This window comes from Schistocerca nitens, chromosome 8 (assembly GCF_023898315.1).
Source record: "Schistocerca nitens isolate TAMUIC-IGC-003100 chromosome 8, iqSchNite1.1, whole genome shotgun sequence".
NCBI lineage: Eukaryota > Metazoa > Arthropoda > Insecta > Orthoptera > Acrididae > Schistocerca > Schistocerca nitens.
In genome coordinates, this window is record NC_064621.1 from 519285482 (window position 1) to 519311601 (window position 26120).

Sequence of the window (26120 nt, forward strand, 5' to 3'; positions counted from 1 at the left end):
GTAGCGCTGCCAACACATGCAGTCTAACAAACATTGTGTGGCGCTGTATTATTTCAGTAAGTTAGGGGAGAATTCTCTATGAATGCAGTGCACGCATTGCATGATCTATTAATTAATGTACATGAGTCATTAAGTCACAAATATTCGATATAAATACATTCGTATTAATTAAATCATAATGTAATGTATATTTCACAGTCTGTATTTTCTTTTATTTGGAGCGACCGGTAGTTTCTGTTGTAAACGAGAGATGGTGCGCCTGCATGGGCTCTTCCTTGTTGCAGTTCTTGAAACAAATAAGAGAGGCGCTTTGGTAGAGCCCGTGCTAGCCCGCGTCAAACATGGATGGTTGCAGACAATACGAAGATTGCATTCAGCATGATTTCTCTTCTGCTACCCCGAATTCATCGCGCATTCGTGAGATTAGCGACGTATGTTGAATGAGACTGAATAATATTTTAGTTTCGCGAAATGGGTGATTGTAAATTGTATTTTTTTTTTTTTTTTTTTTTATACATGCGTTTAGTACGTGGCGCCCCTTGGGCCCCGGCGCCCTGGGCGACCGCCCGAGTCGCCCCACCCTAAAGCCGGCGCTGACCATCGACATAGTGTTGGGCTGTAAGGGTGTCATGGGTTACAGTCAAAGGGGGCGTTCTATGAAAAGAAATGGCATTGCAGAACATCACTCCTGCCTGTCGAGCAGTATGGCGGGAGACAGTCAGGTTGCTGTTCCACCGCTCTTCAGGGCATCTCCAGACAGGTCTGGAGTATAATTGTCTTGACAGAGGAGTCCAACTTCGAATTAAGCCTCCAAGACCAGTGAGGACGTATTTGGAGATGCCCCGGGTAACAGTGGGATACCAGCCTGCATGTTGTTCGACCTATGGCCCAAGAACCAAGTGCGATGGTCTGGAACGCCATTTCTTTTCATTGCAGGACCCCTTTTGTTGTCATCTGTGGCAGCCTTACAGCACAGCAGTACGTCGACAATTTTCTATGTTCCATTTTGTTGCCCTTCATGACAAGCAATCCTGGGTTTACATTTCAGCAAGAAATTGCCCACCTACACATGGCAAGAGTTTATGCTTGTCTTCATGCTTACCCAACGCTACCTTGGCCAGCAAGGTAGCCGAATCTCTCCCCAGTTGAGAACATTTGGAGTCTTGTGGACAGGGCCTTCCAACGATCTCGGGATTTTGACGATCCAGCGTGCCTATTTGACAGAATTTGGCACAACATCCCTCAGAATATCAACCAACAACTCTATCAATCAATGCCAAGCCAAATAACTGCTTACCTGAGGGCCAGAGGTGGACCAATCCGTTACAGACTTGCTCATGTTGTGAAGTCCTTTCTCTTGAATAAATCATCGAATTTTTTCTAAAATTTTAATCATTTGTTTGTCTGAACAAGTACATCACATTTACCGTTTTCCGTCCCATTCAGACAATCCCTTCATAGTGCGTCTTCTTTTTGTCTTATAGTGTATTTTATACAATGATGTAGTAGTATATGCAGAAGTTTTCAAGGAGACTAACACCGATTGCTGAAACCTTTGAAAGGCTTATAGAATATTGATGGTAGCTAAAACTTTCCTTGTAAAGCTGAAATCTTCTTTGTATACAGGATGAAGCAGCTACTAAGTCATAACATCCCTTGTATCTCCCCAACCGCAATAGATACAAAGATGCCGTTTGGACAGTGAATCGCAGGGACAGGGGCTACTTGAATAAATAAAATGGTTCAAATGGCTCTGAGCACTATGGGACTTAACATCTGAGGTCATCAGTCCCCTAGACTTAGAACTACTTAAACCTAACTAACCTAATGACATCACACACATCCATGCCCAAGGCAGGATTCGAACCTGCGACCGTAACGGTCGCGCGGTTCCAAACTGAAGCGCCTAGAACCGCTCGGCCACGACCGCCGGCCTACTTGAATACATCACATTTCATGTTTGTGCTATTTTTTTTTATTGTAGACATATGAGGCCATCTTTGTTTTTTTTAATGGAACCCTATGTTAAATTTTAGCATAACATGATGGGCTTAAAAAGACAGTTACAGATATGTGTATATCATAATATTTAGGCGAATAGTTTTTGAGACACAGATATATTCCCATATCGTATTCGTTCTTCGAAACGGTGTTGTCCAGTGCGACCGTTCCTGTTGACCACTAAGGTACTGAACAGGAAAGGCGTTGTTTTCCTGCTTTTCGATAACGCCGCAAGGTGACTCACGAGGTAGCTGGAGAGAAGGGTATAAATGTGCTACTGGAGTAATGAGACATCGCATTTCCGTCACAGTTTCTTGGAGCAGACATGTACACCAACGAAGAAAAGTTAGATGTGTCTCTAATGTACGATGAAAGCAGAAGAAATGCTGTTAGAGCAATAAAGCGAACGTCCTACGCGCCAGCTTCTTGCACGTATTTGCAAGAAACTACTTGAATCGGCAGCATGCAACGCCATACAGAGGACAAGACAGAAAACTGCAACTGGCGAGGTACATTGAAGAGGGCGTTCTAGCGTTGGTGCATAACGACCCCGTCGCAAAGTATCGCCTCAGAATGTGATAGAAGTCAGAGAAGTGTTGTACGCATATTGCACCGGTCTAGATTTCACATGTTTCACCTCTCATTACATCAAGCACTCTCCGGTGTGGATTTCGAACGGCGCAAGGAATTTTGCCGGTTTGCTCTGCCTACAAGATGATCCAACGTTTTTTCAACGGTTGCTTTTTACTGATGAAGAAGCGACTTCCACCAACCGCGGTAACGTGAATTTGCATAATATGCATTACTGGTCATTAGAGCCCTCATTGGCTTCGTCAGGTACAGCATCAGAAACCGTGGAGTGCTAACGTGTGGTGCGGCATCGACGGAAATGTCATTGTGAGGCTGTACGCAATTTTGGGTATACTAAATGGCAGTATCTATGCACAGTTCCTGCGAAACGTTCTGCCCATTTTGCTAGAAGAGGTACCACTATGCGTCAGTGCATGTGGTACGAACATGATGGCTGTCCTGTCACTCTTCCCGTGTCGCTACAGAGCTGTTAAATGAAAAGGTCCCGGATTGTTGGATAGGACGACGTGCTGAAGTGAAGTGGCCAGCCCGGTCTCCTGATCTGACCCCTATTGATTTTTTTCTGTGGGGACCAATCAAACATAAAGTATATGCTCAAATACCAACTACGCCAGACGATATGAAGCAACGTATCATCAAAGCTTGCGCTGATATCACACGTGACACCCTCAAAAATGTTCAAATGTGTGTGTAATCTTAACTGCTAAGGTCATCAGTCCCTAAGCTTACACACTACTTAACCTAAATCATCCTAAGGACAAACACACACACCCATGCCCGAGGGAGGTCTAAAACCTCCGCCGAGACTAGCCGCACAGTCCATGACTGAAGCGCCTCAAATCGCGTGCCACCCTCGCAGCCGTTCACAAATCATTCGAACGGCGACTACAAATGTGCATTGCAGCAAAGGGGAAGCATTATGGGCATATGCTTCAGTAAAGTTTTGTATCATGTACAGTATGTATTTTGCATCTTTGTGTGTATTTGCTTCGTATTGTGATCAATAGTACATATTTTCAAATAAAAAACAAACACGTACGAAATAATTGTGACCAAATAAGGACCTCTGTTACTTAAAATGTATTAACATCTTGTAGTATTTTAATACTGTACGTTGTCTTCCATTTTGGTATCACAGTTGTCAAATAACTGAATAATATTTACGTGACGTTTATCATGTACTCTACACAACAGGGAAGGTCGCTTTGGACAACGCCGCTTCAAGGGACAAAGACGATACGAGACCATATCTGTGTCTCAAAAACTATTCGCCTAAATATTATGATATACACATATTTGAAACCGTCTTTTTAAGCCCATCATGTTACGCTAAAATTTAACATAGGGTTCCATTTAAAAAAAAAAACAAAGATGGCCTCATATATCTGTAATTAAAAACTAGCACAAACATGAAATGTGATGTATTCAAGCAGCCCCTGCTCCTGCAATTCACTGTTCAAAAAATGGTTCAAATGGCTCTGAGCACTATGGGACTTAACTTCTGAGGTCATCAGTCCCCTAGAACTTAGAACTACTTAAACCTAACTAAACTAAGGACATCACACACATCCATGCCCGAGGCAGGATTCGAACCTGCGACCGTAGCGGTCGCGCGGTTCCGGATCGTAGCGCCTAGAACCGCTTTTTTTTTTCAGCTGGATTTATTAGTCATAACATTCCACAGTATTACATATTTTTCAACTGACATTTAAAAGTAATAAAACAAAGGTTCCTTGGCATTCGGCCACTCCCGCCGGCCACTGTCCAAACGGCATCTTTGTAACTATTACAGTTGGGGAGATACAAGGGGTGTTATGACTTAGCTGCCTCACCCTGTATATATTATGTAGTCCAAGTTTCATCGAGCTGTTGCTGCTTGTAGGGAAACATCATGCATAAGTTAGTTTGGTTGTCAACCTTTTCACACCAGTGTATACGCAAATAATCTGTTGCAAAAGATTTTGCACTCTGTACCCTACAAGGTCTAATAAATTGAAAAGATCTGAGCCAGTTTCATATTATTTGATGAGTCGAAGAGCAATGTGATAAGCAACTTGTGAGTATGAATGGTTAGACAAAAATACGGTATTGATTCCTACAAGTTCTAACACAGTTATGATCATGAAAACAGGCCTAGCGTAAGCCATGTTTAATACAAGCAGAAAGTATTTCACATAAAGAAATCTGATGTTTTGTAATTTGTACAATTATGCATGCATCGCAAGTGACCAAGCCAGCAACTACCTCACCATAATCCAAAACAAAGTTGCATCAGTCTGCCCGTCTGATCTCAAAGCCTGTGTCTCTGTAAGAACATGCCGTGAAGTTCTACAAGAACACAAACTTACCTGCACAGCTGAAAATGTCATTTAAAATAAAAATCTCGTCAGCTGATTACCTCTCAGCTTTAAATTCTGCTAAAAGGGATGTAGTACATTCGAGAAAGTAATTGTTAAGTGAATTCGTGTAGAGATATGGAACACATGAAAGGTTAAGTTGAAGGAAGACCAAAGAGGAATAAAAATAAATTCGCAGAAATCCCAAATTATATTCACCCTTAAAATATTTTTCTGTAATTGAATACAAACTCTCACGTCTCATATATAGGTCCCATCAATGGACTACATGTCTTTACATGAACATCCACATACATCAGGCGAAATTATCACACATTAACTTTAACATCCGAAATACTATTTGATGGGTGGAAGAGCAACCTGGTAAGTGACTAATGAGCTTGAATGACTGGATATTGATTCCTACATATTCTAACGAAGTTACGAACACGAACAACCACCTAGCGTAATCCACATTGAATACAGGCGGAAAATATTTCGTGCAAGGAAGGCTAATGTTCAATAATTTCTAGAATTACGCAACATACAATTAGTTAGTTAGTTAGTTGGGTGTGTGTTCCATTGATGTATCACACGGTATGGTAGCCGTTATGATCTGGAATGTGTCAAGACCACAAGAAATGCACATATGAAACAAGATTTTTTAATATGGAATTAAAGATTAATATTTCTATTATTTACCCCAGTCCCTTAAATGGCACAAAATGCGTGTACTATATTTATAGATTTATTTATTCCTATGCAAGAATTCATTTATGGTATAAAAGGAGTTGTCAAGGAGATATGATTTCAATTTATTTTTGAAGCTATTACTGCTGTCTGTCAGACATTTTATTTCATCTGGTAATTTGTCTAAAATTTTTATACCAGCATATTTTATCCCTTTCTGTGCCAAAGATAGGTTGTGTAAAGGATAGTGTAAGTCTTTCTTTTTCTGGTGTTATAATCATGAATGTCACCATTCTTGTTGTTGGTCCATGTTGTTGAGAACATATTTCATTAGTGAGTAAATGTACTGTGAGGCTGTTGTAAGAATTCCCTATCCTTTAAAAAGATGACTACAAGATGTGTGACTCTGAACCCCACACATTATTCTAACCACTTTCTTTTGAGCAGTGAATACTTTTTGTCTAAATGTTGAGTTACCCCAAAATGTTATTCTGTATGACATCAGAGAGTGAAAGTATTCAAAGTATGTTAGCTTACTAATTTCTATGTCCTCAGAATTGGCAGTTATTCTGATTGCAAAAGTTGCTGAACCTAGTCGCTTTAGAAGATCTAAAATATAAATTTTCCAATTAAGATTCTCATCTGTATGTAAACCCAAAAACTTAGTATGCTCTACCCTGTCTACTGACTTCTGTTGATGTTTTATATTTATTGAATTAACTTTACATTCTCCAGCAGAAAATTGGATGTACTGTGTTTTTTCAAAGTTTAGAGCAAGCTCATTTGCAGAAAACCAATTAATGACTTTTCCAAAGACCTTATTTGTATCATTTTCAATTGGAGTTTCTTTTACTGGATTAATAATGATGTTTGTAGCATCATCAAACAGTGTCAGTTCATCTTCCTGTTTCAGATAGGAAGGGAGGTCTTTCACATACATCAAGAACAGAAGGGGACCCATGGTTGAACCCTGTGGAACACCTAATGTAATTTCACCCCAGTTAGATGAAGTGGCAAACTTATTTAAATCACTTGACCCATACAAGGAAACGTTTTGCTTCCTGTTCTGTAGGCGTGACTTAAACAACACATATGCTATTCCATTTATATCATAGAATTGTAATTTCTGTAACATAATGTCATGGTTCACACAATCAAATGCTTTGGACAAGTCACAGAAAATTCCTATTGGTGAAATTTTACTATTTAAAGACTCTATTATGTGGACAGTGAAATTGTATATTGATGTCTCAGTGGAACAGCATTTTTGAAATCCGAACTGTGGTTTACTAAGTATCCCATTACTGTTGAGATGGCTAACCACTCTTGAGTAAATTAATTCTCGAAGATTTTTGAAAATGCTGTAAGCAATGATACTGGCCGATGATTATTGACATCTGTGGTGTCCCCCTTTTTGTAGGGAGGCCTGACAATGTCATATTTTAACCTGTCTGGGAAAATACCTTGAGGTAATGATGCATTACATATGTGACTCAGAACATCAGCTGTAATTGCTCCACATTGTTTTAATATCTTACTAGAGATGTCATGTACTCCAACAAAACATTTATTTTTCAAAGATTTAATAATTTTACTTATTTCACAAGAGGTTGTTTGGTGAAACTTAATCTGACTAAATTTTTTCAAAACAGACTCTTCCAGGTACTGCCTGGCTTTTTCGCAAATGCATCCTAAGTGTGCGAACCAGCAACCATCTCACCACAATCCAAAACGAAGTCGCTCCAATCTGCCATTACGTTATCACAAGACAAAGTGTCTGTACTAAACAGATTAGCATGTTCTCACAGCAGCAAGCGGAAATAGTGTCTGGTCGAATACGTCCCTTTATGTGCTGACCATGCCGGCTCGCTAAACCGATTCTGCAGCCAAGCTTTACCATTGGTTGACTCACGTCATAGCTCACAATCAGATGACTCGCTGAGATGTATCTCACAGTTTCCATCCAACAGTATACTGCTCCAGCAGACAACAAGACAACTACAGGCTCTTTGACAGAGACAGGTGACTAACGACACATACATGAATACGCGGCATGAAATGTAACTAACACCAAGGAACTTTCGACACGTCTGCGTATTTCAGGAATTTGTTTCTGTGCGTGTCTTCTGTTTGCCGATTCGGCATTCATTGCTGCAGAAGAAAATAGTCTAAGAACTCTTACAGGGTTAGATTTCTGGTCTTCGCAGCGTAGTATGTGAAATGTCCGGATGACCAATACTCAGTATAGAGTTTAGTGTTGGGAATGAACTTCTAGTCGAGACGCAAGATATTCGTGATTTAAACTATATGAAGCACCGTCTGGGTGATCAAGACAAACTCTTTTCTCATCCAATCCCAAATTACAGTGGATTCCTTGCGTACGAAGACATGAGTTGTAACGAATGATTCCATGATGATGTTACAAACTTTGAGAGATGAAGGAGAAGGGTAAATGTATCAGTTGAGGTAAGGGACTCAGATCTGGAAACGACGGAGTCGAAATTGATAAGCGAAAATCGTGCTAACACCTTTGACAGTGGAATACATATACTGGTACTATTGTTGCTGAGGCTGCAGGGTGGGCAACTTTCAGAGGTGGTAGAGGACAAAAACAAGGAAAAAACCTCCAGTAAATATGGCCTCAAAGATGCATACAATAAGAACGATGAGCACTTGTTCATCTTCACTGTTTTTATGTACATCTCTTCTACCATACAAGTGTCCATAGCTCATAAGGTATGCATTCTAGAGCCTATATTTATTGGACTTTTTGCTGCTTTGGTCCATACTACCTCCTCTAAAAGTGTAGTAACCAAAGAGCTTTCAGCAGAAGAAGTGTTTCACAGTATCTAAGATGAACAAGTGCTCATAGCTCTTAAGGTATGGATTTTAGAGCCCATATTTACTCGATATTTTTTTCTTGTTTTGGTCCATACTACCACCTATGAAAGTTGCTTATAGTATAATCTTAACAACAGTACTGGTACATGTATTCCTCTGTGAGACGTATCAGAACGATTGTCGTTTGTGACTTTCGACTTGATCGTTTCAGAGCTGGGGTCTCTTACTTCAAATTGATATACTTACGTTCTCCATCATTCCTGAAAGTTTGTAACATAATCACGGAATCATTCCATGTAGCAGCCTCCAAACTGCAAACATTGCAATGTGGACTCAGAATCAGGTGAAGGCTGTGTTTTGTTTCTGGCGTCGGAAGCGTCTCTGTTCATACCAGATAGCTGTGACATGTGTGTAGAACCAGTGACTGAATTTTTCCAAACTTGAAGTCAGTCCCAGCGCGCTACATGTAACGAACGTATTAATAGGTAAAATATAACCTTCGTGCGATGTTACTGAAAATCTTATCGTTGCTTTTGGGTATACAACGTTTCCTTCCTAATAGCAGACGTCAGAGGGAGACCAGATGACCTAGCTGTCAGTTTATAGATAAGAAACGGGCGGAGTCTTGGGGCTATGCAAGTTATCGCGTACGTCACGCAGTGTCGATAGTCGGCAGTTATCGGCAGATAGCAGTGATACAATGCGCAAGTAGCGATTTCATCTCGGCAGTACACGATTTGACGCGGATTCGACTTTGGCTGCTGCGGAGCGTTGTTGGAACAATTGGATCTGCAAGGTACAGACTACATGGCGTCGTCTCATTGTGCGTTGTTGCGCCGATAGAGTACTGTCATAACCGAATTGAATCATTTAATAGTGAAATAAGTTTCCTTTTTTACTCGACAAATATGTGTCGCACTCAGGAATCGGTATAGGTAAATTACGGCCATGATAAACGTCGTATGATTGGCTGCTATAATCGGAATGCAGGTCTGGCAAATTATCTGTGCGTTTCCCACATTGCCGTCATGGGTAAGGAGAGCGTTTTACCATCAGCGTTACCATCACCATCATCGCCAAGGTTTTGGCCAGCAGGTCTGTTTGTTTTTCAAGGCAAATTGCCCTCCCACTTGATGAGAAATCTTCCTATGTTCTATCGTCCTTTTAACTGTACCAGAATCTTCTGAATTCTGTTTTTCCCAGTCCTTGAATTTTTTTATCATTTTAGTTCGTTGTCCTGCATTCTACAATTTATTTTGAAACTTGCCAGTTATTTCCGTATACCATTGCCGGCCGCGATGGTCTAGCGGTTCTAGGCGCTCAGTCAGGAACCGCGCGACTGCTACGGTCGCAGGTTCGAATCCTGCCTCGGGCATGGATGTGTGTGATGTCCTTAGGTTAGTTAGTTTTAAGTAGTTCTAAGTTCTAGGGGACTTATGACCACAGATGTTAAATCCCATAGTGCAAAAAAAAAAAAAAAAATGGCGGCAGACTAAAGGTAATGCAGTTGGTAATCAAATATCAAGTAAATGATCAGGGAAGTTGAAAGGAAAAGGAGTAAGTTTCCCGTTATATAATTAATTCAAAAACCAAGTGAACAAAAAGCACGTAACCTCGCAGCAACAAAAAGACATGTGGTACATAATCCAGATACGCATAACATCATATGAATCCAGTTGTACACACGACACAACAAGTTTAGTAATATAAACTGAAAGGAAGGATGACTGCGTTGAACCGTGCTAGTCACAGGATTAGACTTAACTAGGAGTCTGTATCAAATCTCGTGGCTGATACCACGTAAGACAAAGGACTTCTAACTGCTCACGGAACGAAGTTTCCTTCGCGGCGTTCGTAGCAACTTTGCTACGTAAATCAGAGAATTTCACCACGGAATAAAAGTAACTCACGAATGCACAACGAAACAAATTTGTAGTTGGGCAACGTCTGCTGCTAGCTCCAGTAACGTGAGCTTCCCCATCAAAAAGCAAACACACATCCGGCGCCATGTAACAGAGCGAATCAAACCTGCTCCCCAGTAGCATACGACACCCCACCGACTTATCTATTCAAAACTTAGCCCATAATTCCTCGCTTGGCAGGGTGTGCTGCGATTGGCTCTCAGGACCGGAAACAGTACTTGGTTTCCCGTAATCTTTAAAGACTATACACGTCAACCAAACTGTTTTCAGTCAGTTCTTGGCCCAGAATACCATCTTTGCATAGCTTTAGCAATGACTATTTCGCGAAATAAAGTAATAATATAATTGAAAATTCAAAATGTCTGCCTAACAGGCAACTTTGAAACTTATTCGTTGCTAATTGCAGGCCGTCTTACGAGTAGCTAAACATAATCGTGTCATTCGTAAATATTATATATTTAAAATCGCGTTCCCCACTTTAATTTTGCAAAGGAATTGACATTTCTAAGTGACTGCCTCTCTAATAATGGCGTGTGGCTAGGGCCTCCCGTCGGGTCCGCAGCTCGTGGTCGTGCGGTAGCGTTCTCCCGTCCCACGCCCGGGTTCCCGGGTTCGATTCCCGGCGGGGTCAGGGATTTTCTCTGCCTCGTGATGACTGGGTGTTGTGTGATGTCCTTAGGTTAGTTAGGTTTAAGTAGTTCTAAGTTCTAGGGGACTGATGACCATAGATGTTAAGTCCCATAGTGCTCAGAGCCAGTTTTGAGCCTCCCGTCGGGTAGGCCGTTCGCCTGGTGCAGATCTTTCGAGTTGACGCCACTTCGGCGACCTGCGCGTCGATGGGGATGAAAACTGCCGCTCTGTATTGTCGTGAGTTTATTTTCAATATAGTCGTGAATAATCGGTATGGTTGATGTCAGAGGTGAACATCGGTCTCCACGGTGGGTGAAGGTTGACTGACCAGCTAACAGTGGAACTGCTCACTATCCGCATAAACCAGCGGGTAAACAGTCTCGTGTCTACTACCAACTGCTCATCAAACCATATTTCTTTCTGGACTCTGAACCAAACGGTGTATGAGCAGAGAGGAAAAATTTGCTCTACAGATACGAAACTGAACTGCTTTTGATTGGCATTGGCAGGATTTCTTAGCCGAGCCAAATGTTTTCGTAGGAGGACAAACATATTCGATGAAAATTTTCGGAGAACAAACACACAACTCAAAACACACAAAGTGATGTGGAATATTTTACTGAAGTTACACACCTCTGGACTTAAAATACATAATAAATAAACCACTGTGAAGCGCATGGTTGAGAGTACTTCCCAATGTAATACGTATTACCAGTTCTAGCGTTCCAATCAATTGCAAAAGGCGCGCGGGAAATATGACTACTTAAATGGCTTTGTGCGTACTGTAATTTTAAAAATGGCTACTTAAATGGCTTTGTGAGTACTGTAATTTTTTTATCTTATCTTCGCTGTACCTTCAGGAACGGTGCACAACAGGAGGAAGTATACTGTCTACATCTACATCTACAGTCCTGGAAATTGAAATAAGAACACCGTGAATTCATTGTCCCAGGAAGGGGAAACTTTATTGACACATTCCTGGGGTCAGATACATCACATGATCACACTGACAGAACCACAGGCACATAGACACAGGCAACAGAGCATGCACAATGTCGGCACTAGTACAGTGTATATCCACCTTTCGCAGCAATGCAGGCTGCTATTCTCCCATGGAGACGATCGTAGAGATGCTGGATGTAGTCATGTGGAACGGCTTGCCGTGCCATTTCCACCTGGCGCCTCAGTTGGACCAGCGTTCGTGCTGGACGTGCAGACCGCGTGAGACGACGCTTCATCCAGTCCCAAACATGCTCAATGGGGGACAGATCCGGAGATCTTGCTGGCCAGGGTAGTTGACTTACACCTTCTAGAGCACGTTGGGTGGCACGGGATACATGCGGACGTGCATTGTCCTGTTGGAACAGCAAGTTCCCTTGCCGGTCTAGGAATGGTAGAACGATGGGTTCGATGACGGTTTGGATGTACCGTGCACTATTCAGTGTCCCCTCGACGATCACCAGTGGTGTACGGCCAGTGTAGGAGATCCGCTCCCCACACCATGAAGCCGGGTGTTGGCCCTGTGTGCCTCGGTCGTATGCAGTCCTGATTGTGGCGCTCACCTGCACGGCGCCAAACACGCATACGACCATCATTGGCACCAAGGCAGAAGCGACTCTCATCGCTGAAGACGACACGTCTCCATTCGTCCCTCCATTCACGCCTGTCGCGACACCACTGGAGGCGGGCTGCACGATGTTGGGGCGTGAGCGGAAGACGGCCTAACGGTGTGCGGGACCGTAGCCCAGCTTCATGGAGACGGTTGCGAATGGTCCTCGCCGACACCCCAGGAGCAACAGTGTCCCTAATTTGCTGGGAAGTGGCGGTGCGGTCCCCTACGGCACTGCGTAGGATCCTACGGTCTTGGCGTGCATCCGTGCGTCGCTGCGGTCCTGTCCCAGGTCGACGGGCACGTGCACCTTCCGCCGACCACTGGCGACAACATCGATGTACTGTGGAGACCTCACGCCCCACGTGTTGAGCAATTCGGCGGTACGTCCACCCGGCCTCCCGCATGCCCACTATACGCCCTCGCTCAAAGTCCGTCAACTGCACATACGGTTCACGTCCACGCTGTCGCGGCATGCTACCAGTGTTAAAGACTGCGATGGAGCTCCGTATGCCACGGCAAACTGGCTGACACTGACGGCGGCGGTGCACAAATGCTGCGCAGCTAGCGCCATTCGACGGCCAACACCGCGGTTCCTGGTGTGTCCGCTGTGCCGTGCGTGTGATCATTGCTTGTACAGCCCTCTCGCAGTGTCCGGAGCAAGTATGGTGGGTCTGACACACCGGTGTCAATGTGTTCTTTTTTCCATTTCCAGGAGTGTACATCTACATCTACAGGGTTACTCTGCAATTCACACTTAAGTGCCTGGCAAAGGGTTCATCGAACCATTTTCATACTACTTCTCTGCCATTCCACTCTCGAATGGCACGTGGAAAAAAGGAACACCTAAATCTTTCCGTTCGAGCTCTGATTTCTCTTATTTTATTGTAATGATCAATTCTCCCTACGTAGGTGGGCGTCAACAAAATATTTTCGCATTCGGAAGAGAAAGTTGGTGATTGAAATTTCGTAAATAGATCTCGCCGCAAAGAAAACCGCCTTTGTTTCAGTGACTGCCACCCCAACTCGCGTATCACATCAGTGACACTCACACCCCTACTGCGCGATAACACGAAACGAGCTGCCCTTCTTTGCACTTTTTCGATGTCCTCTGTCAATCCTACCTGGTAAGGATCCCACACCGCGCAGCAGTATTCCAAGCAGAAGACGGACAAGTGTAATGTAGACGGTCTCTTTAATGGGTTTGTCACATCTTCTAAGTGTTCTGCCAACAAAGCGCAGTCTTTGTTTCGCCTTCCCCGCAATATTATCTATGTGGTCTTTCCAATTTAAGTTGCTCTTAATTATAATTCCTAGGTATTTCGTCGAATTGACAGCCCTTAGATTTGTTCGATTTATCGTGTACCCAAAGTTCATCGGATTTCTTTTTGTACCCATGTGGATGACCTCGCACTTTTCTTTGTTTAGTGCCAATTGCCACTTTTCGCACCATACATAAATTCTCTGTAGATCATTTTGTAATTGGAATTGATCGTTTGACGATTTTACTAGACGGTAAATTACAGCGTCATCTGCAAACAATCTAAGGGGGTTGGTCAGATTATCATCTAGATCATTTATGTAAATCAGGAACAGCAGAGGGCCTATGACACTACCTTGCGGAACGCCAGATATCACTTCTGTTTTACTCGATGATTTACCATCACAACGAACTGTGACCTCTCTGAGAGGAAATCACGAATCCAGTCACACAACTGAGACGATACTCCATATGAACTCAATTTCATTAATAGTCGCTTGTGAGGAACGGTGTCAAAAGCCTTCTGGAAATCTAGGAATATGGAATCGATCTGTGATCCCTTGCCGACAGTACTCATTACTTCATGGGAATAAAGAGCTAGCTGTGTTGCACAAGAACGATATTTTCTGAATCCGTGTTGGTTATGTATCAGTAAGTCATTTTCTTCAAGGTGATTCATAATGTTCGAGTACAGTATATGCTCCAAAATCCTACTGCAAATTGAGGTCAGTGATATGGGTCTGTATTTCAATGGGTTATTGCTATTTCTGATGAAAAGTATCCGGACACCACCATGTAATGTGGAATTGACCACTAGATGTTACGAGAGGTTAATCCTCCAGTATAACAGGTGATGAGGGGTATTGTGATGTCAGCAGAGAAGCAAAAACAGCAGAATGGGTCTCTGTTGATCCATCATGGACAGGGGACATCAGCTGATCAAGTAATTATCAATGAAATTCGCCAACAGCCGTGCAATTGTGACATTATTTTGTTTTATTTTGACTACCAGTTTCGACATTCCACTATGCCACCTTCAGGCTCCATATTCGTCTGTCAAAAGTAAACGATATTGTCATACAGTGCCATGTGTTCCTGGATGTCGTGAGTTCAAACTGTATCCCAAGTGCTTCATTCGAAGACTTTGCAGTTGCAATCAAGTCTTCGAAAGAAGCAATTGGGATACGATTTAAATTCACTACACCCAGGAATATGTGGCACTGTATTACAATATCGTTTATTTTTTAGAGACGTATATGGGGCCTGAAGATGGCATAGTGGAAAGCTGAAACTGGTAGTCAAAATAAAATGAAATAAAATCTCAATTACACGGTTGTTGACGAAGTTCATCATAATTAAATGCAGAACGTGTCGGTTAGGAAAGCTCAGTGACTTCGAACGTGGACTAGTCATTGGATGTCACCCGAGAAACGAAAAGGTGAGGGACGTTTCAACCATTTACACATGTGCCTGTCATACAAGTATAAGTAATGGACTAGCTACAACATTCTGCGTGTTTCTGTACCATTGGTCGGAGACTAACAGCAGCCGAACTGTGGAATTAACGTCCCATGCTTACGCTGCCGTTAACACCACAAAACAAACGTCTCCGTTTGGAGTGGTACCATGAGCGGGGAACATGTACTGCTGATGAATGACACTTCTTCGTGTTCAACGATGAATCACAGTTCTGTGCAACACAAAAGTGTAAGTGTGTGGTGACGACCTACGGAGAGGTCCCATTCTTCTAGTGGTATGGAGACAGACGGCGCTTCTACTCCTGGTGTCAGGATGTGGGGAGCAATCGCGTTTGACTTCAGGTCACGGCTAGCAGTGATTGAGGAAATTCTGACGGCATAGCGGTACGTCACTGACATCGTAATTCCTCATGTGTTACTTCTCATGCGATAGCGCCGTGGTCCCATTTTTCAATCGACAACACTCGACCAAACGTGTCACGTGTCTCTATGGACTGTCTGCGTGGTGTTGAGGTACTCTTGTCTCCAGTAAGGTCCTCAGACCTGTCCCAGATAGGACATGTGTGGGAACATCTCGGACGTCTACTCGCGCCCAGGGCAAGTATTCGGGCCACGAAGAACCAGTTAAAATAACTGTGGACCGTTTTGCTCCGGGACAGGATACAACTGATTCATGACAACCTTCCCAGACAAATCGGTACATGCATAAGGAAATAGCGTGTGCAACGTCATACTGATAAGACGCCCCATACTGGACCGAGCGAGGTGGCACATTGGTTAGCACACTGGACTCGCATTCGGGAGGATGCCGGTTCAATCCCGCGTCCGGCCATCCTGATTTAGGTTTTCCGTGATTTCCCCAAGTCGCTTCAGGCAAATGCCAGGATGGTTCCTTTCACAGGGCACGGCCGACTTTCTTCCCCATCCTTCCCTAATCCGATGAGACCGATGACCTCGCTGTTTGGTCTCTTCCCCCAAATCAATCCAATCCAATCCCCATACTGGCAAGTTCTTTGTAAATTTGACTCGATTTTGTAATGACTGAAATAACATCACATACACTCACAATCTATGAGGTGTCATTTCGTTTCCTCCTCCTCCTACGGTTCCTTCTCGTTTTTGCCAGGCAGTCCACATAGCCTACAGTGGACAAACGCAGCGCACTGTCGAATGGAGCCGCTCGTCGTTGATCTACATTTGCATCTTTACTCTGGAGAGTACTGTGATGTGGTACCAGTTATTAGGGTGTAGGTTTTCACCAGTTTTTGTCACCTATGGAGCGTGGGAAGAATGATAGTTTAAATGCCTCTGTGTGTACCGTTATTAATCTTTTTATGTCCTCGCGATCCCTACGGGAGTGATGCGTAAGGGGTTGTAGTATATTGCTAGACTCATTATTTAAAGCATATTCTCGAAACTTTCTAAGTAGACTTTCTCGGGATAGTTTACGACTATCTTCAAGACTCTGCAAGTTCAGTTTCTTCAGCATCTCTACCATGAGCCAAACAAATCTGTGACCATTCGCGCTGCCCTTCTCTGTACACGTTCAATATCCCCTGTTAGTCCTATTTGGCACGAGTCACACACACTTGAGCAATATTCTGGGATTGGTTGCATGAGTGAATTGCAAGCAACCTTCTTTGTAGACTGATTGCGTTTCCCATTGTTCTGCCAACAAACCCAAGTCTACCACCTGCTTCGCCCACGCCTGAGCCTACGTGATCATTCCATTTCATATCCCTACAAAGTGCTACGCCCAGGTATTTGTATGAGTTAACCGATTCCATCTGCGACTTATTGATAGTATAGTCACAGCATATTACCTTTTTTTCTGTTTTATGAAGTACCCACTTTTACATTTCTGAATATTTAAAGCAACTTGCCATCTTTGTGTCTCTTTGAAATCTTATCAAGATCTGATTGATTATTTATGCAACTTCTTTCAGACAGTACTTCATCATAGATAACTGAATCATCCGCGAAAAGTTTGAGGTTACTATTAATATTGTCTGCAAGATCAATAATACGAGGTGCGGCTAGAAAAAAACCGGACTGATGCTGGAAAAAACATTTATTTACAATTATTTACAATTTCATGTTATCTCCTTCAATGTACTCTCCTCCTCGGTCTCTACACCGCTCCATACGAATTTTCCACTGTTCATAGCAATGCTGCAGATCATTTTCGGTAAGTCCATACATTACTTCCGTCGCTTTTTCTTTTACTGCTTCAACAGTCTCAAATCTAGTTCCTTTCAAAGCTGACTTGACTTTAGGGAAAAGAAAAAAGTCACAGGGGGCCAAATCAGGTGAGTAGGGTGGATGATCTAAGATGGGAATGTTGTGTTTTGCCAAAAACGTCTTCACTGACAACGCACTGTGAGCTGGGGCATTGTCTTGGTGAAGGATCCATGACTTTTTTCTCCACAAATCGTTCCGTTTTCTCCGTACTCGCTCACGTAGGGTAGCCAGGACGCTAACTGATTCACTGTTTGTCCCTCTGGTACCCAATCAATGTGCACAATCCCTTTGATGTCAAAAAAAACAATCATCATTGCCTTGAATTTCGATTTTGACATTCGTGCTTTTTTTTGTCGTGGAGAACCAGGAGTTTTCCAATGCATCGATTGGCGTTTAGTTTCGGGATCGTAAGTAAAAAACCACGATTCATCGCAAGTAATAACATTTTTTAAGAAGGTGGGATCACTTTCAATGTTTACCAGGATGTCAGAACAAATCATTCTTCGGCGTTCCTTCTGTTCAATTGTGAGACACTTTGGAACCATTTTTGAACACACTTTGTTCATGTTGAAACTTTCATGAAGAATCTGCCTAACACTTTCCTTGTCAACTCCTGTTAACTCAGACACTGCTCTGATTGTTAAACGGCGATCTTGTCGAACAAGTTTACCGATTTTTTCAATGTTTGCATCAGTTTTTGCTGACAATGGCCTGCCAGTGCGAGTGTCATCACTGGTGTCTTCGCGGCCATCTTTAAATCGTTTAAACCACTCAAACACTTGTGTTCGCGATAAACAATCATCGCCGTACACTTGTTGCAATATTAGAAACGTTTCACTTGCAGATTTTCCTAGTTTGAAACAAAATTTGATGTTAACACGCTGTTCTTTCTGTACACTTTCTGTACATTTTCCGACGCACAGACAAAACGTCAACTACTTAAAACAGACGCCACGGGCAGACTGAGTGCAGGAGGCAGATGAAACTCGAGCAGTAGGCGGAGCGAGAGTCACGTGACAGGCCACGCGACTTTTAGCCTTATTGCATTCGTTTTATTGTTTCACCAGTACTAGTCCGGTTTTTTTCTAGCCACACCTCGTATATTACATGGATACCAAGGGTCCCAATACATTTAACTGGGGCGCACCCGAAGTTACTTCAACATCTGACGATGAGAGACTGTAAGAGTAAACAAAATGACTTGGACAAAATTTCATATTGATTTGACGAATGACACCTTACTCCAGATATAGGAAAATGTAAGTTAACGCGGATAAATAGAAACCAGCGTCCTGTAACGTTCGCATACAGCGTTAGTAGGATGCAGCTTGACGCAGTCACTTCCATGACATATCAAGCCGTTACGTTGGAAAGCGACGTGAAATGGAATGATCGCGCCAAGTTGGTAGTAGGGAAGGCGAATGCTCGACTTCGTTTTATTGGGAGAGTTTTGGAAAAGTGTAGCTTACCCATGGAGGAGACGGCATCTAGAACGAGAGGACGACCCATTCTCGAGTATTGTTCGAGTATTTGGAATTACCACCAGGCCGGATTAAAGGGAGACATCGAAACAACTCAGAGGTAGGCTGGCTGTTAGATTTGGTTCGAACACCAGGCACGTATTACGGAGATTCTTCATGAACTCATGCGATAATTCATGGAGGTAAGACAATGTTCTTTCCGCAAGGCACTAGTGCTGCGACTGCAAAACTATCCCACTGCCGCCAACATACATTTCGCGTAAGGACAATGAGGAAAGGATACGAGAAATTAGGGCACGTACGGAGGCTTCTGTACAGTCGTATTTCATTTGCTCTATTTGCAAGTGGAATAGGAGAGGGAATGACTAGTAGTGGTAAAGGTACCACCCGCCTTAGGTCGAATGCTGGTTTGTGGAGTATTTATGTAGATTTAAATGGCTCTCCACACAAGTAAGTTGCTGCGTCCTCCATACCAAGAAATCCTCAGTTCAGTCACAACTGTTTCCGATCGTGCTTTTGACAATAAGACAGAAGTGGTCAAATGATTTTCAAAACTCGAGAAGTACTGCATCCAACGGACTGGCTTGATCCATGGCTTCCAGTATGTCATGTGAGAAAAATGTGGGTTGGTTTTCACATCATCGATGTTTTCGGAATCAATGCTAGTTGGCACGGAGGAGATCATTATGTTTGAGTTCAGAATGTGTTCTAAGATTATGCAACAAATCGATATCAAGGATATTGGACGGTAATTTTGAGGGCCACTTCTACTACTCTTCTTGAAGAACTAGTGTGAGATGTGCATTCTCCCAAGAACTGGACATGTTTTTTTGTTCGAGGGATCTACGACAGATAACAGTTAAAAGAGAAGCTAACTTAGCCGAAAATTCAGTATAGAATCTGATAGGGATTCCATCAAGACCTGGAGATCTGTTCCGTTTTAACGATTTCGGCTGTTTCCCAGTGCCACTAACACTAACAGCTATCTCACTCATCTTTCCAGTGGTACAGGAATTAAACTGGGGCAATATTCCTGAGTTTTCCTTTGTAAAGGAACATTTGAAAACAGAGTGAAGCATTTCTGATTTTGCTTTGCTACCCTCAGTTTCAGTTCCTGCCTCATTCACAAGTGACTGGAAACTAATTGTGGTGTCAGTAATATCTTTTACGTACGACCAGAATTTCTTTGGGTATTGTGAAAGATCATGACAATATTCTGCTGCGGTAGTCATTGAAGGTTTCACGCTCTGCGGTCTCGACACTAAACGCGTTTCATTCAGCATCTCTCCATCTATAGCACTATGCTTTGTCTTACACCTATTATGCAGTAGTCTCAATTTCATTAGACGTTTCTTTACAGTGACTGTCTACCATGGAGCGCTCCTCCCATCTTGAACTGTTCTTCTAGGTCATATCTGTCCAGTGCACGGTAAACTATTTTCTTAAACTTGAGCTATAGTTTCTCTACATGCTCCTCTCCGGTCCTAAATTTCTGTTTTATCGCAGAGGTATTATCCTAACGCTTATTTGTCTTGTTTACTGAACATATAAATCTTTGCACTTGCTTTAGTTGTTCTTTGTACTTTTGTAATCATTGTTGCCACAACCGTTTCATAGTCAGTGATAGCAGTTTTGATGCGGAAATCCTCAAAGCGTGTGTATTTATTGCCATTAGATCTGATATACATTTCCACGATGAGTGAGGTTCCGAACTAACTGTTCTAAATAGTTTTAAGAGGAGGCATTTAGTATTATTTCACAGGATGTCTTGTCAGTCCACCACTGACAAATCTTTAATTTTCTCAATTGATTGGTAGATGATTAAAGTCTCCACCGATGATTACAGAATGACTGGGGAACTTACGCACTAGCGAACTGAAGTTTTTTCTCACGTTTTCGGTTTCATCAGGAGGTGAGTCTGATGGTCAACAGAAGGATCTAATTATAATTTCATGCCAACCCCTGATACTAATTTTTTCCCTAACAGTCTCGCATGCAGCTTCAGTTTCTGTCTCAGTGGATTTGAGTTTCTTGTCCACTGCGACAAATACACCACCTCCATCTCCAATTAGCGTATTCTTCCGAAATACCCTTACATTTTCCCCTAAAATCTTACTGTTATTTACTTCAGGTTTGAACCAGCTTTCTGTACGTAGTGTTATGTGAGCATCACTGTTTTTTAGGAGCGCTTCAAACTCTGTCACTTTGTTGCGAATGCTTCGGCAGTTAACTACCAAGATATTAAACAGTAGGTGGCATTTCTTTGGATCTTACACGAATACTTCCGGGTCTCCTAGAGCTGTCGTTATCTGGAGTGGATGGGGAATCGCCAAACATAAAAGAAACCTTGTGCGCAACCCACACAGAGTCAGCTACCTGGGTAGCAAACGCTGATGTGTAGTTCACGCATGACCCATTTAGGGGAACCCGACATTCGTCAACCCTATGGCCCAGATCCAGGAAGTCGCAGCCTAGCTTGTCACAGAACCTTCAGAATTTCTGGTTCGGTTCTTTCACTCGACTCAGAACCTAGAAGTCACCTTCATTTCTGGGGAAAATGCTGCAAATTGTGAACTGCGTTGAAACTCCGTGCGCAAGCCTGGTCTTCTCAACCTCCTCGGCCAGTCGATGAAATAATCCACTTATGACATCGAAGCTCAGACGAGAGGCATCGTTTATTCCAACGTGCGCCCTGTTTCCTCAATAGCTGCCGGAATAGCCTCTTCAGCTTATTGAATGAGACCTCCAGGCATACACACTGAGCGCACCTGGAGTTTTTCCTGCCCCCTGCTGCCATTTCCCTAAGGCGTACCATCATTCGCCGTACGTTTGAGCTGCCGACGATTTATAGACGCTATCATTTTGCATTAGCCTCCTCTTGCCACTAGGCAAAACAGGTTTCCCCAAAACAGATGACGTGAGTCTTACTGGCTCAGTTTCCGTGGAATACAGCATCTCGAACTTGTTTGTTAGGGAGATCGATGTAACACCCTGAGTTCTCCCCAGTCCCCATCTCTCCTAGTCAGGGCGCCCAGCCCTACTATTCCCACATCAATCACAGTGATGTGGACAGCTAGTGACAAATCCTTTACTTCCTGCAGAGGAGACAAGATCCACAGGAGAGGGTAGTACTCGATGTGTCTTTGGCGTCTCTGGTACACAATTCTTGGGAGCTTCCCCAACACACCGATTCACAGCAGCTGTCAATCGTTTGTCAGTACGAGGTGCATTCAAGTTCTAAGGCCTCCGATTTTTTTTCTAATTAACTACTCACCCGAAATCGATGGAACTGGCGTTACTTCTCGACGTAATCGCCCTGCAGACGTACACATTTTTCACAACGCTGCAGCCATGATTCCATGGCAGCGGCGAAGGCTTCTTCAGGAGTCTGTTTTGACCACTGGAAAATCGCTGAGGCAATAGCAGCACGGCTGGTGAATTAGCGGCCACGGAGAGTGTCTTTCATTGTTGGAAAAAGCCAAAAGTCACTAGGAGCCAGGTCAGCTGAGTAGGGAGCATGAGGAACCACTGTTGCGTAACGTTAGCTCGATGTGCGGGAGCGTTGTCTTGGTGAAACAGCACACGCGCAGCCCTTCCCGGACGTTTTTGTTGCAGTGCAGGAAGGAATTTGTTCTTCAAAATATTTTCGTAGGATGCACCTGTTACCGTAGTGCCCTTTGGAACGCAATGGGTAAGGATTACGCCCTCGCTGTCCCAGAACATGGACACCATCATTTTTTCAGCACTGGCGGTTACGCGAAATTTTTTTGGTGGAGGTGAATCTGTGTGCTTCCATTGAGCTGACTGGCGCTTTGTTTCTGGATTGAAAAATGGCATCCACGTCTCATCCATTGTCACAACCGACGAAAAGAAAGTTCCATTCATGCTGTCGTTGCGCGTCAACATTGCTCGGCAACATGCCACACGGGCAGCCATGTGGTCGTCCGTCAGCATTCGTGGCACCCACCTGGATGACACTTTTCGCATTTTCAGGTCGTCATGCAGGATTGTGTGCTCAGAACCCACAGAAATGCCAACTCTGGAGGCGATCTGTTCAACAGTCATTCGGCGATCATCACTTTCTCGATCATGTCGTCAGACCAGCTTGTGCGAGCCTGAGGTTGTTTCGGTTTGTTGTCACACGATGTTCTGCCTTCATTAAACTGTCGCACCCACGAACGCACTTTCGACACATCCATAACTCCATCACCATATGTTTCCTTCAACTGTCGATGAATTTCAATTGGTTTCACACCACGCAAATTCAGAAAACGAATGATTGCACGCTGTTCAAATAAGGAAAACGTCACCATTTTAAGTATTTAAAACAGTTCTCATTCTCGCCGCTAGCTGTAAAATTCCATCTGCCGTACGGTGCTGCCATCTCTGGGACGTATTGACAATGAACGCGGCCTCATTTTAAAACACTGCGCATGTTTCTATCTCTTTCCAGTCCGGAGAAAAAAATCGGAGGCCTTAGAACTTGAATGCACCTCGTAGTGGTTCAAATGGTTCAAATGGCTCTGAGCACTATGGAACTTAACTTCTGAGGTCATCAGTCCCCTAGAACTTAGAACTACTTAAACCTAGCTAACCTAAGAACATCGCACACATCCATGCCCGAGGCAGGATTCGAACCTGCGACCGTAGCGGTCGCGCGGTTCCAAACTGAAGCGCTTAGAACCGCTCGGCCACAGCGGCCGGCTGTCAGTAGTGAGGATGGTTTCCAGACACTTACGAACGTCAACCAACTCATTCCATGTCCTTGCGTGGCGGCAAGAATAATAGCTTTGTGTTATGTAAGTAAGGAGCCAAATCACTGAGTACACAACATTTTTCTGAATTTCTGCGCATTACTTGACTTTTCAGCAAATTTCGCTAAAGGGGGCTACCTATATCCAAATACGACTGTCCCATCCCTATCCAAGAGCGATTCGCGTATCATCTGGAAAATATTCAGGGTGGTTTTTTTTCTTTAGAAAAAAAATGTTAGGAACGTAATGCGTTATGGAAGAACCTACGTAAGTGTAATGCGAGAAATCCATCACCTGCAAGACAGTACACACGAAATTTGAAATAAACTACTGTGCATTCTTACATTACACAAAAAATGTTTTACACCGCACATAAGACTAGCATAGTTCGTAACTGTTTCATCAGATACCTCTTCCGTTGTACTGGCAGCAAAGAACTATCTGCGCAAGAGAGGTAAAAGTAAGTTTACGTTCTCAGTAGGTGAGAGTGCTGTATCTTGGAACATTTTTCAGACTCTCACTTCTAGGTAGCTATGTAATAGAAATTTAATAAATTTTCTTGTTACATTTTGAAATGATAGCATTCACTTTAAATGTACTGCAGCCTTCTCCTGATTAATGCAGAAAAGTAAGCTTTTTCCAAATGTGAAGAATTGCTTCAAGGTACAACGTGATCATGTACCTAAAAACAAATATTCTATTCAAATTTAAAAGCATTCCAGCCAATACTATATTTAATATTCTATGTGTTACGTTGTTACTCAACTACGCACCAATAACTAGTAAGTGAAATCAAATTAAGAAGAACTATTAGCAAAAACCAGCTACAAGTTAAAACCATTTTGAAATAGAAGCTATTGGAAGCTAGTACAAGTTCCCATTTTCAAGACAGGAAAAATTATTAGCATTAAAGAAACTCATTTCATTTACAAACGACGCGTGTTCCATGGTGGAAGATGGTGTACGACCGATGAAGTAATCCTTAGCCGCCCACGCACTGCGTAACTAGTTTTAAAAAGATAAAGAATTTTACTCAGCATGAATTTCTCCATGTGAAAACTAACAGAATCCTCCAGAAAGTTTTAATATACACTCAAAGACAAAAAAAACGACAACTATGAAGTAATTATTCGATCGAAACGAAAATCGGTAGGTGTGATGTACATGTACAGACAAGAAATTATTACAATTTCAGAAAATTTGATGATTTATTTAACAGAAAGAGCTTCATAAACTGTTGTTGTGGTTTTCAGTACTGAGAATGGTTTGATGCTGCTCTCCATGCTACTCTATCCCGTGCAATCTTCTTCATCTCCCAGTACCTACTGCAACCTACATCCTTCTGAATGTGCTTAATGGACGTGCCGTTCTAGGCGCTACAGTCTGGAGCCGAGCGAACGCTACGGCTGCAGGTTCGAATCCTGCCTCGGGCATGGATGTGTGTGATGTCCTTAGGTTAGTTAGGTTTAATTAGTTCTAAGTTCTAGGCGACTGATGACCTCAGAAGTTAAGTCACATAGTGCTCAGAGCCATTTGAACCATTTGAACTAAATTGGTGATCCCTTGATGCCTTAGAACATGTCCTACCAACCGATCCCTTCTTCTAGACACATTGTGCCACAAACTCCTCTTCTCCCCAATTCTGTTCAATACCTCCTCATTAGTTATGTGATGTACTCACCTAATCTTCAGGATTCTTCTGTAGCACCACATTTCGAAAGCTTCTAGTCTCTTCTTATTCAAACTATTTATCGTCCATGTTTCACTTCCATACATGGCTACACTCCATACAAATACTTTCAGAAACGACTTCCTGACGCTTAAATCTGTACTCGATGTTAACAAATTTCTCTTCTTCAGAAACGCTTTTCTTGCCATTGTCAGTCTACATTTATATCCTCTCTAATTCGACCATCATCATTATTTTGCTCCCCAAATAGCAAAACTCCATTACTACTTTAAGTGTCTCATTTCGTAATCTAATTCCCTCAGTATCACCCGACTTAATTCGACTACATTCCATGATCCTTGTTTTGCTTTTGTTGATGTTCATCTTATATCCTCCTTTCAAGACACTGTCCATTCCGTTCAACTGCTCTTCCAAGTCCTCTGCTGTCTCTGACAGAATTACAATGTCATCGGTGAACCTCAAAGTTTTTATTTCTTCTCCATGGATTTTAATTCCTACTCCGAATTTTTCTTTTGTTTCCTTTACTGCTAGTTCAATATACAGATTGAATAACATCGGGGATAGGCAAGAACCCTGTCTCACTCCCTTCCCAACC

General features: G+C 42.9%; 1 protein-coding gene across 1 annotated transcript in view; it reads left to right on the top strand.

The window, feature by feature from the left end:
• The first annotated feature begins 9154 nt into the window (after positions 1-9154).
• The window catches only part of LOC126198743 (uncharacterized), a 213109-nt gene continuing 196143 nt past the window's right edge, over positions 9155-26120 (top strand). The window contains exon 1 of the mRNA XM_049935293.1: positions 9155-9255. The gene's annotated coding sequence lies outside the window, so the exon portion shown is untranslated. The remainder of the gene's footprint in view (positions 9256-26120) is intronic.